The following is a 12,981-nucleotide window of genomic DNA, read 5'->3' as shown; positions in this document are numbered from 1 at the left end:
AGTACGGGAGAGACTGGGGGCCCTACAGGAAAGCCTAGCAATTGTATGTGTGTACTAACTGCAGAACAAACTAGTGTTAAACTTGTTGGAGGGTCCACATGGTGGAAAGTCTGCCAGGGAAAGAAGTTTGAAAGTGATCGTGTCCTTCCTTCCATTGAAAAGAGGAGGGGGATCAGAGAAGCCCAGGGTGGCCCCAAAAGTGGACAGTGTTGGCTAGAAAAGGCAAGAGTCCAGGTGGCTGGAGAGTGCACTGATCCAGTATTCTCCTGAAGGAGGTCCCTGAAATGGAGTTTGCATGGTGCCAGCAGGAGTTAATCCCATATGCCAGGTTGCAAACCCTAGAATAGGGAGCCAGACCCAGCCCTGAGGGAGTGGAGCCACTGCGACAGTATGGGACAGATTCATCCTCTACACACATCTCCCCACTCCCAACAGTGAGAATATTTTGGAAGGGTTGGGGGCCTCCATTTGAGATTTTGGCCCAGGACCCCAAAAACCTGTGGGTAGCCCTGGATCTCATTCCCCAGCTTTGTTGTCCCCAGCTGTATGAACCTTGTTTTGCCTTGGAAATGTGTTTCATCTGCTGTTACAAGACACAGTAAAATTGGAGATACTTCAAACAGAGCTAAATGGTGGTAGACTCTACAGTAAAGGCCAGTAGCATCACCAATATTACCAATCCGTGAAATGCAGTCACCAATGTCACCAAAATCCCAGAAAGCTTTTTTTTTTTTTTTTAATTATTACATAAGCCCCATGCACAAAACTGGAAAATAAAAGTGTGTGAGAGAAAGAAAGAGAGAGAACAAATTAAAATTCAGTTTAATCTCTACCAAATAGATGCTATCACCTGTAGAAAGATGTGAGAGGGAGATGGGTAATTCCTTGGTGAACTTGTATGGGCCAATTGATAAATAAAATTCTTATGCTGGCAACATGCATTACTTCTAGGACTACAGTATCTAATTAGCAAGGCAGTGTGGGGATGTGTGCTTTACACAGTGAAAACAGAAGGCTACCTAGGCATGGGTCATACAAGCTTGGGTCCACTGGGAATTTTACACTGAAATCAATGACTCATCACTGGTTTGCCTGCAGAGAGCTGATGATCTGAAGTGGGATTTCTATGCATCTTTACAATTAAAAAAAAGTATCAGATACTTTTACCTGCATTCATTCCAAAGCAACGCAAAATACGGAAAGGAAAGATCCAATCCACTCACTCATCTTTTCCTTTTCTTAAAAAGGAAAGAACGGCTAAGACCCATAGCAGAGAGCAGAACAATTTTCTTCAGCACTATATAAACATGAACATGGGAGAACTATCTCCATTCCTCATCTCTCCAGAGGTGTGGAGTTGGTTTGAATTTCTCAACTAAAATTAGTTGCCCAATTAAGAACTAACATCCTCATTACTGGTGAAATTCACTCCTGTGCAAAGGGCCAGCACAGCATTCAGGAAGACTTATTTTGAGGGCTTACTTGGAACTTGAGTGGTACACAGGTCTTGTGTTGGGCCTGTTCTGCCTAATGGCAAGTCTTCCAACTGAGGATCTCAGACATTAATTAATTCTGCTTCTTCTCTTGGTCCAGTGCCCACTGAAATCATTGGAAAGACTCTTACTGAGCTCCCTTGGTGAGGCTTTCTGTAGGGTACGGTAGAGTTATCACCCATGATTTGCTGTTGGAGAAATTGAGGCAAAGAGAGGTTACGTGATTTAAACCTTTACTACATCCACTGTGGGCCAAATTCTAGTCTCATTGTGATCAGTGACAAAAGTTTCAATTGTCAAGAATTTGGTCCTAGATGATGCAGGGATGGAACACATGAAGAATTCAGAAAAGAAGTTTACGTACCTGGATGATGTGGTTTCCGCTGCCCTGCGAGTTCTATACTTTATCCCTAACATGCTGAGATAAAGTAGGTTACTTGTGTATACTGCAGGGACACATGATTTAAATAAGATCAGGCGCTCAACAGTCTGATGAGTTTTGCAACCAAGTGGCTCTCTGCAGATCTGAATTCACTAGCCTCTGTGGGGAAAAGGGTCAATGAACAATAAATTACCATAGTTTATCTAGAGAAGTGCATTCAAAAACCAACTGAGCAAAGTGCATGAAATGTACTTCTCTTGAAACGTGGGCAAATAAGTCTAGCAATCAGAGGCTTAAGTGGTAACATTCTTTCATTTGACTATGCTTTCCGTGAATCATGCTTTCTGTCTGTATTCTGCTGACGCAAGGGAGTTACACAGGCCCAAGACTCCGAAGATAGTTTTCTGCATAAAGCATGATTCACCACGTCATATACTGCAGCAGTAAACAGCAAAGATCTAGCTTTTTACCTAGGGCACAGAGAGATTGCAAGTTAAAACCTCTCACTCCTTATTATAAGGAGGCAGAGACTTGCTTAACTTGCTGTATGGCAGGGGCTGGGAGGAGAAGGTTACATGAGCAAATGTTTAATGTGGCCTAACAGTCATATCTGGGCTTTTTCATTTGTATGTATCCGTACTAACCTCTGTTAGAGTGAACTCAAACTTACATTTAAATATCTCTATTCACCTTAATCACATTGAGTGGAACCGTCCTGCACCAGTAGCCCCAGTGAATTCAATGGGCTGAATCCCTAGGTTATAGAGCAGGAGTGGGCAAACTTTTTGGCCCAAGGGCCACATCTGGGTGGGGAAATTGCATGAAGGGCCATGAATGTAGGGTTGGGGTGGGAGTTGGGGTGCGGGAGGGAGTGCGGTGTGCAGCAGGGGGTTCAGGGCTGGGATCGGGGTGTGGAGTGCAGGACGGGGCTTGAGGCAGGGGGTTGGGGTGCAGGAGGGGTGCAGAGTGCAGCAGGAGGCTCAGGGCAGGGGGTTGGGGTGCAGGAGGGGTTTGGGGTGCGGGCTCCAGCCTGGCGCCACTTACCTCAAGCGGCTCTGGGGTGGCAGCAGTGCTCAGTGGGGCTAAGGCAGGCTCCCTGCCTGCCCTGGCCTTGTGCTGCTCCTGGAAGTGGCCAGCATGTCCTGCAGTGGCTCCTGGGGGTGGGGTGAGGCAGGCAGCTCTGCCACGCACTTCCCTCACTTGTGGGTACCACCCCCAAAGCTCCCATTGGTTCCAGGGGGTGGTGTCTGCAGGCGAGGACAGCACATGGAGCCCTCTGCCCCCCATGTCCTCAGGGCCCGATGCCAGCCACTTCTGGGAGTGGTATGGGGCTGGGGAAGGCAGGGAGCCTGCCTTAGCTCACTGTGCCACAGGGCTGGCAATCCCGTGGGCTGGACTGAAAGCCCTGACAGGCCAGAACCGGCCCATAGGTCGTTTTTCGCCCTTCCCTGTTACAGAACCTGAAGGGATCACTATGATAATCTAGTCTGACCTCCTGTATAAGATACGCCATAGAACTCCCTTGAATTAATTCCTATTGGAACAAGAATTGATGAGTGGCGTACTATTACAAACGAGTAAAAAGGTCAGAATTGGCCTGATAAATATCATGACTTCACTAAGATTTTTAGAAATTACCACTGTGATCGCTTTCCTTCAGTTTTAGCTTATTCAGCAGTTTTGTTCCTATTCATCTTCCTATGCAGGCATATGTTGTTAAAATCAAATTTAGCTACAAAAAAATTAAAGCCCAGCATAGACACCTAGGTCTAATTACAAACAAACAAACAAAAAGAGTTTGTGTCCCTTTAGATTAATAAACTGCCCACATTTTACTCCAATAGTCACAAAGGAGTAGACACATATTCCTCTAAGTCAGCAAGTTCAGGCTTTTCTAGAAAAAAAAATCTAAAAATTGTCTGAACAGCAAATCAAAGAGTTGGCAGGTGTCATGGTAAGAGACTGAAGTGATGATACGGTGAGATTATTGCTTATTTGCAGTGTTGTTATGGCTGTGTTGGTCCCAGGATATTAGAGATACAAATTCCTGCCTATCCAAACCTAGCTACCTCCACTGCCTAAACAATCTAGAGGGGGTGAGGTAATATTTTTTATTGAACCAACTTCTGTGTAGCTTCAAAGCTCGTCTCTTTCACCAATGGAAAAGTTGGTCCAATAGAACGTTACCTCACCAGCCTTGTCTCTCTAGACTGTTGCATAGGCAGTGGATGGAGCTAGGAGTGGACAGGCAGGAATTTCATATTTTCATAGACTTAAGGCCAGAAGGGTCTGACCTCCTGCATATCACAGGCCATTACATTTCAGCCAGATACCCTTACGTCCTGGGTACTCACCATTAGGATGCCTCTTTATGGCTGCCTCCAGGGATTAACTCCTTTCAGGACAGAAACCCCCCTCTTCATGGTGCTCACACTGTGTCCCACCTCACTCTCCAGGACTCGAGGTGCTCCCTCTTCATCGTTCCATCCCCCAGCCAGGTCATTGTACTGTCCTTCCATCCCAGGGTATCAAATTCCCACTGGATCAGCCCTCCGCAAGCCATTCCCGACAGACTTCAGCAGCTGGTAGTGGAACAAAGGCCCAGTCACTACTCCAGGCTCCAGCCCAGGGACCCTATGTCTAGCAACTGTGGTCTGCTGGCTCCCAGACCCTGTTGCTAGTTCCCTGGACTCCTTCTTTTCTCTAACTTCTGGCCCCCTTCTCTGGGTTTACCTGCCCAAACTCCCTCTTTCTGGGGAGTAACTGTAGAATATGCCTGGTTTTGGTTTTCTGCCAAACTCTGTAATCTCCAGACATACCTCTCTCCAGCTAGACAATGATTGCAGACTACTTCCCCTGCAGCCCCCTTTTGTTCTCCGCTTCATCCCTCTATACAGGCCCAACCTGCTTTTCCTGGCTGAACTTCATCTTCCATTAGGTTTTACTGGCCCCTGGTTCTCCTCCAGCGGCAGCGTATAAGGTTAATTGTCCTAACACCCTGGATGCCTCATCACACCCTGTATTAAGCCCAAATACTTTAGTAAGAGAAAAACATTTCAATCCTTTGGAAACTAAACTGTACAGTGTACCACAGGCAGAGAATTAGGAGGAACCAAGGTGCCACCACTGCCCGAGGCCCCTACAGTGGCAGGAGGTCCTTAATTTTAGTGATCAATTATTTGGCTGGATGGATGACATGTCACCTTCTAAAAGCCAGGTCCCATGGCTTCTGATGTTCTTACCCTTTTGCTTTTTACTATTCACTGAGGCTTTCAGTTGTGAAGATCAGTTTGCAAATGATTTCTGTGATGTCTTTGATGTTTTCAGCAGCAGGAAAGGACACAGCATTTCAGAGTGCCCTTTAGCCATGCAATTTAACAGCTTGGGGAAACCAGTTAGAACCAATTTGAGCTTGAGTGACTTCCTTTGGTACTAAGGTGCCTAAGAGAACCTACTTTGCCCTTCTAAAATGCAGATCTTGCCTCTACGTATATGGTAGATTTGCAGGCTCATGGCTTCATAGATCCACAGTGTAATGATTGCTTGATGCAAGATCAAAGTGGAGGATATCCAAACGGGCGATTATATCTGAAATCCAATGCACATATTGTGATGTGAACACTGGCTTTCCCCATTTTACACCTCAGCCTTCAAATATCACATTGTCTTTTATGTCCCAAAACAATTATTTTATAACTGAAACAGCTTATTCAAAACTCACCAATTTTGAACCATGGCAACAGATTTCAAAATGTGACCACATAATGAATAATGAGCTCAGGCCTCAGCTGGTGTGAGTCACTGGAGCACCATTGACTGCTATAGAGCTCGGAGGATTTATACCAGCTGTGAACCTGGCATAACATGTCTACATCATCCTGTGGGTTTGAGGGAATTTCCCTGGCTTCTCAAACTACCACAAGCACATTCACAAATGTTTTCTAGATGGTCATTGATTATGCCAAGAAGGCAACATAATTAAGTTGCCAGAATGCTTTAGGCAAATACCTGGTAGCATAAGGTGCTATTTGCTTTCTGGCATGAGATTTATTTAAATACATTGGATCAATTTGAATCAATTTGACATGTTCACACTTCAGGGCCTGGCTACTTTCAAATCAATTAAACTCCTTATGACTTTATGATTAGAAACCTGAGGTTTTAAAACATTAATATAAAATTCACAGTTTATAAAGTGAAAAATAAAATCCCAGCGTAATGTTTCATGAAGATCACAGGAATCGTTATATAAGCTTCATTAAACAAACAAGGTAAGGGTAATTAGGCTGTAAATTGAGTACAGTAGTTAAAAAGAGAGACTATAATTAGGATGTGCTGGCCAGTTAAATAAAAATAAGGAAGCCTGACTAACTAGTTGCCTTCCGTAAAATTCCAAACGCAAAGGCAATCGATCTGCTTATGAAACAATGCTTGCAAACTAAACTTTAAACAAGAAGAAAATGACTACAAACAAGCAAGCCAAATAAATAGATTTGGAGGTAATGAAAATAGAAAAATACACATTGAAAGTAAAAGACTATATACAAAGCCTGCACCAACTACTGTGCAAAATTCATGGGTGGTACTTTGGCTATACCTATCTTCTCTATAGCTGTGATACAGCAAAGCACTCAAATGTGCTCAAATTCGTCCCTATTTAACAAGCACTTCAGCACGTGCTTTCCTTGAAGCACATCCCTACATTCCATTAACGTCCATGAGACTTCAGCACAGGCTTAAATCCTTTGCTGGACAAAGATGAACTTAAGCCAGGGGCTGAGAGCTTGGCAGAATTGTGGCCTACGTGTGGGTTGCACACTTGTGCATTCAGCCGGGAAGTGAGAAGTTCAAAACCACCACTCTGCCCAGTCCCTTTTCATTAACAAAAAACCCCAACAGAACAAAACTCTCCAAGAAAGCCAGATCACTGTGCTCGGGCTGCTAAGGGAATGAGTTCTTGCTCCGTGCAGACAAAGTACAATGCACGCACAATTGGATAGCTGTCATTACCAATATTACTTGGACATTTTTGTCTGTGGGAATTGTCCTTCATAAAGGGCATGATCCAAAGCCCACTGAAGACAAAGGACAGACTCCCATTGAGTTCAGAGGGCTGTGGGTCAGACCCAAAAATGGTTCTAAAGCCAACGTGCATCCGCTTTCTTTTTAACCGGGCATTCCAAGAACAGCTAAAATCCTACCACACTGTCGGATAATAATCTATAGCTTGTTATTTTAGCCCTTTGTCATTTTGCTCTCACAAATTTCACCATTGATACAATAACTGCACTGTGACATGATGAATAATGATAGGGGAAACACGACCACTGGGACTCCATGCATGAGTGATGGCTCACTAATGTGTACAAGGAGTTCACATTCAGGCACTATGAGATTACACTCTACTCTTCCAATGCTGCATCCATGCATCAGGCCAGTAAATCTGAGAACGTGAAGCTGGAGAGAAAGAGCTGCATAGCTAAAGATGTAGGTTACAATGATGCACATCTGAATCATTGCATTTTCACTTCTTCCTGGGTGCAATGAGTAGCACACAGAGGGCATTTTTAAGCAGCCGAGGGTGATGAGCATGTGTGTTCATGTGGATACATAGGTCAATTTGCTTAACACACAATCTGAAGGGATGGAATGGCTGGTCTCACACTACCACAGATCATTTGTTTTAGCCTGTTTTTCAGAATGGGGTAGGCTGGGTTTCCTGGACCAGGCAGGATTGATACCCATGTGTCATCATCATGTCTGCTCTCCTTTTGTGGTGCACATTGAGCTACAGTTATTCATCAGACACCAAAGCTATTTGCCATGTTGTAACTGGCGTCGTTGATTGTAATCCTTAGAGCTAGACTTGACCCACAAATCTATTTCCAAGCCCATTGGAATACTGGGTAAGTTCAGCTCCAGGTCCAGATGTGAACTCCACCGCTGGCTGGTACCTCTAAAGCGGGTCGAACCAAATGCCTAGATTCTGAGCATCCCCAAATGGTGAGAAAGTTCACAGCTAGACCACAGCCGGAGCTCCGTGGCTCAGGCCCATCTTTGATGGTTATTCCCTCCTCAACAAAGCAAGATTGGAGGGAAAAAAACCCAAACCACAGCGTGACACACAAAAGTCCCCTTTCAGGCCACTGCTACCAGAGCCAAGTGCCTGCCCAGGCTGGTTTAAAGCTAAAAGCAACTCTCTTGTACAGGGTGATAAAGACGAACCTGTTGAACCACATCTTCATTCCTGCTCTTGAAGCTGACAGCCACTTCCTTGGCGAGCAGGCCAGAATACCAGGTTTTCAGGGAGTCCATGCTATGTAGCCTAGCCATGTGCAACCAGAGGTCCGCTGTTTCACTGTCGCCATATGGTTTTACTTCACACATAATGGCATCCGGTCCCCCGCCTCCTGTTTCCTTTGCGTCTGATGTAGAATTTACAACAGACTCCAGGGAGGAGGGGTCAGGTTAATCTAACCATGCCATGAGAGAAGTACAGGAGCGCAAGCCAGCAGCAGCACAAATGTGTAGCAGAGGGGATCTCCCTAGCACGCACCCCATGTAGATACAAGATACAACTGAACTAGTTTATGGGGATTTAAACAAAAACAGGGCTACTCCTAAACCTGATACCTACTTCACCAAGGCAAGGAAGAAAACCAAGCAGTGAGACCCATCCAGCCCCCAATATAAAATTCTAATGGCTAAGAAAATAATCAATCAAGAGTTTCTTCAGAACTAAAATAGAATCCAAATGCGGATCATTTCAGCCTTTTGTTGTTACTTTGAACTTTTTGGCAACTGGTCCGAGTCCTTTGAAGCTTGAATACAATTCTACCTCCCCCCCAGTTCAAACGCTGGGAGATGCCGTGAGCCAGGCTCTGACTCAATCAGCCATTCAACACATTCCAACACATTCGTTCCAGCAGCAGGGATGAGTGGTAGGTGAGTCAACATACGGGGCCCTCCCATTGCCATTGCATGAAGACACCTGTTGCAGGTTGGCTGCAGAGCTGGGGAGGAGGCTGAAACAAGAAAAGCCGGTTCATTTGGCCTCACCTGCTGCAGAGAAATCACTGTGCCCTCTAACATGCTTTGTTTTTGGAGCTATTAAATGGCCTGGGACAGATATTAACCTGAGAGTCACTCAAGTGGAAGCTACTAGTAAGGACATATTATTAGAGGGACAGTGAATTAATGAAACAGCGGCAAAGAGTTCTGTGGCACCTTATAGACTAGCAAATGTTTGTTAGTCTATAAGGCGACATAGAACTCTTTGCCGCTTTTACAGATCCACACTAACACGGCTACCCCTCTGATACTTGAATTAATGAAGAGAAAGACAGAAATGATTAGCATGCCAAAGACTTAACATGGCAGTGGACTGCAATTTACAGCTTGCACCCAATCATCTCTTTATTGTAGGTATGCTGATGGCCCTCAGCACTGTACTATCTGAGCGCACCACAATTTTGAATGTATTAATCCTCACAACACCCCTCCTGAGCTGTTCTGTTACTGCATTTGACTGGTGGGGATCTGAGACACAGAGAGGCGGTTATGTACTCCTGGCTTGCACTCCTGTATTTCTCTCGTGGGACAGATGGATTAACCTGCCCCCCCTCTCTTGAATGGGTAGCCCAAGGTCACGCAGGAAATCTGTGGTGGAGCAGGGAACCGAACCCAGGTTGCTGAAGTCCCAGACCAGCTGTGCAGGGGGTTAGCACACAGCCTATGCATGCCCCATGTAAGTCACATGTAAACCCTCAGAAGGGGGCTTCCCTGGTCCACATACCTCTCTGCTGGCCCCTGAATCAGGAGGTGGGCAGAGAATTTACCCACCTAAAGCTGGACAGGATTGTTTCCCACACCCACAACTATATCCTGTCTTTGAAGTCCAAGGCTTGAAAACACTTGGCATGCCCATACACTGTACTCTCTCTGCCCCAGGGGAGAGCCTCCCCAAATGTAAGTTATGACCCCCTCATGTGCTTCCCTGAAGCCTTCGAGGGCTCAGCTCCAGCCGCAGCCAGGAGCTCAGGGCTCAGCTGGCGGCCAGGGGCTGGGCCAGTCAGGGGCTGCTCCGGACAGCCCAGGGGTCAGGCCAGTGGCCAGGGAGGCTCAGGCTGGCCGGTGGGGCTCAGGCCAGCTGGGGCAGCTTGGGCCAGCCCAGGGCTCCAGACAGCTGGTGTGGCTGCAGCAAGCTGGCCAGGGATCCTCCGGTCACTGGGGGGAAGGGGATGTCTCGGGGGTCTGGCTGCAAGAGAAGAGGGGGCGAGGCATCAGGCAGAAGGGGTGGGGTTGGCAGGCTAGCCTCCCTAAAGGATGGGTTCACCCACCGCCCATCTGCTTCCTCCATTTCCTACCCAGTCTGGAGGGGTGAACATCCCCAGATGCTGGTGCCCCTCAGGCCTGGCAGGGGGGTCATATTAGGACAGGGGGTTAGTATGTACATGCAGGTGGGTGTTTCAGTCATGGGAGGTATGAATCATAGGGCTGTATGAGCATTTGTACGTTTGGTGTGTCAGTTTTAAGTGGGTTGGTGTGGAGGAGCACATCAATTGTGCATGTGGGTTTGTGTTAGTGTCAGTAGATTCTCTATCTATTGTAGGGGCTGTGTGTGTGTGTGGCACTCTAATAAACATGGAGTCTATCAAGTGCGGGTAGGGCTGTATCAGCTGGGTGTGTGGTCTGTATCAATTGTGGGAAGGATCTGCACTGTGTGGCAATCTGTCTGGGGCTTGTGTAGGCATCATGAGGGGCAGAATTAAATGAGTATTCACTTTTGGGAGGGCAGTGTGTTGTGAGGGGAGAAGAAAGAAATGCCAACTAGGAACTGAGGGACATGTCGCTGCTTCCCAAGGAGCCACCTGAGGTAAAAGCTGCCTGGAGCCTGCACCCCTCACCCCCTTCCCTGCCCCAAACATGAGCCCCCTCCTGCACCCAACCCCCTCATCCCCGGCCCCACTGCACAGCCCACACCCCCAGCTGGAGCCCTCACCTCTTCCCACACCCCAACTCGCTGCCCCAGCCAATGAAAATAAGTGAGTGAGCAAGGGTGGGAGAGAGCAAGTGACAGAGGGAGAAGGGATGGTGTGAACAGGGGCGGGCCTCAGAGAAGTGGTAGAGCAGTTGTGGGGTCTCGGGGAAGGGGCAGAGCAAAGGTGTTTGGTTTTGTGTGATTAGAAAGTTGGCAACCCTAATGGAAAACCCAGTTTTCCATGGAAAAAAGTTTCTACAGAAAACTTGCATCTGGCCATAATCACTATTTCTTCCTTTCCAATCTTATTTCTACACATGGGAGTGGTAGATGTTCACCCCACTAAGTATAAGGCTCAAAGTAAGTAACCCCCCAAAAATGAAAAAAAAAATAAAATAAAGACAAGTACCAGGGAATTACCTAGATCCCAGAAAATGAGAGTGTGAGGTATTCAGTAAAATGATTCAGAAGGATGCACTTTACTTTCAGCGCAATAGAAACAAACTTCTGCTCAAATTCCTGAAAAGATAACCTCAAAGCACTTAAAAGGCATCAGAGTGGAATACCAGCAGATGATTTTTAAAGAGCTAAAAACCATTAGAAGTGACAAATGGCTGTGTGATCTCCAATACTGCCATGAACCAGACCCCCCAAAATAACAACATTGTCTTAAAAGATCATGAGATTTTAAAAAATAATAAAGATCTGGTTCTGTTTGTATGCCATCTGGGTTCTTTTTTGAGTGTTCATGGTCACATTTTCAAGCTTTTCTCCACAACCATGAGGGCTAGAAATTCACAAAAACAAAAGCTAACTAATCAACACACACAGAAGCTGCTGAGATTTCCTCCTAATCATATAGCTGCGTGAGTGCGGCATTAAGAAACACAGCAAAAATATTGCTCTACTGTTAGGAAAGTTTCCTGTAAGTATAAATGTAGAGAGGGAAAGATTGGCCCCATTAAGAATGGTAGTAGAGAACCAGAGGGGGACGCTAGAGTCATCAAGCACTGACTTTACTCGTGTCTGAACAAAGCAGCTTTTTGTTTCAAATCAGATTTGGAGGCACTACAGATGATTTACAAACATATCCAGGACTGTTAAGAAGGGTAGAAGCTCTGATAAGGGAGCAGGATGTCTTTGTTGGTCGAATGGCAAAGGGAGCAGGCAGAGAAAAAGACGGTTACTCACCTTTGTAACTGTTGTTCTTCGAGATGTGTTGCTCACATCCATTCCAGTTAGGTGTGCGCGCCGCGCGTGCACGTTCGTCGGAAACTTTTTACCCTAGCAACTCCAGTGGGCCGGCAGGTCGCCCCCTGGAGTGGCGCCGCCATGGCGCCCAATATATATCCCTGCCGGCCCGCCCGCTCCTCAGTTCCTTCTTGCCGGCTACTCCGACAGTGGGGAAGGAGGGCGGGTGTGGAATGGATGTGAGCAACACATCTCGAAGAACAACAGTTACAAAGGTGAGTAACCGTCTTTTCTTCTTCGAGTGATTGCTCACATCCATTCCAGTTAGGTGACTCCCAAGCCATACCTAGGCGGTGGGGTCGGAGTGAGAAGTCGCGGCACGGAGCACTGCAGTTCCGAAGGCCGCATCCTCTCTCGACTGCTGTACCAGGGCGTAGTGGGAAGCAAAGGTGTGGACCGATGACCAGGTCGCTGCCCGACAGATTTCCTGGATGGGCACACGGGCGAGGAAAGCCAGCGACGACGCCTGCGCCCTGGTAGAATGCGCAGTCACACGGCCCGTAGGGACATGGGCCAAGTCATAACAGGTCCTGATGCAGGACGTAACCCACGAGGATAACCTCTGGGAGGAGATAGGAAGCCCTTTCATACGGTCCGCTACCGCCACGAAAAGCTGGGGGGATTTGCGGAAGGGTTTGGTCCTCTCTATGTAGAACGCGAGAGCTCTACGGACATCCAGCGAGTGGAGCTGCTGCTCCCTGCCTGAGGAGTGAGGTTTTGGGAAAAAAACCGGGAGGAAAATCTCTTGGTTGACGTGGAAGGCTGAGACCACCTTGGGTAGAAAGGCAGGGTGTGGTCTAAGCTGTACCTTGTCTTTGTGGAAGACCGTATACGGGGGGTCTACCACAAGGGCTCGGAGTTCCGACACCCGTCTA

Source organism: Gopherus evgoodei, chromosome 7 (assembly GCF_007399415.2).
Source record: "Gopherus evgoodei ecotype Sinaloan lineage chromosome 7, rGopEvg1_v1.p, whole genome shotgun sequence".
NCBI lineage: Eukaryota > Metazoa > Chordata > Testudines > Testudinidae > Gopherus > Gopherus evgoodei.
This window is presented reverse-complemented; position numbering follows the sequence as displayed.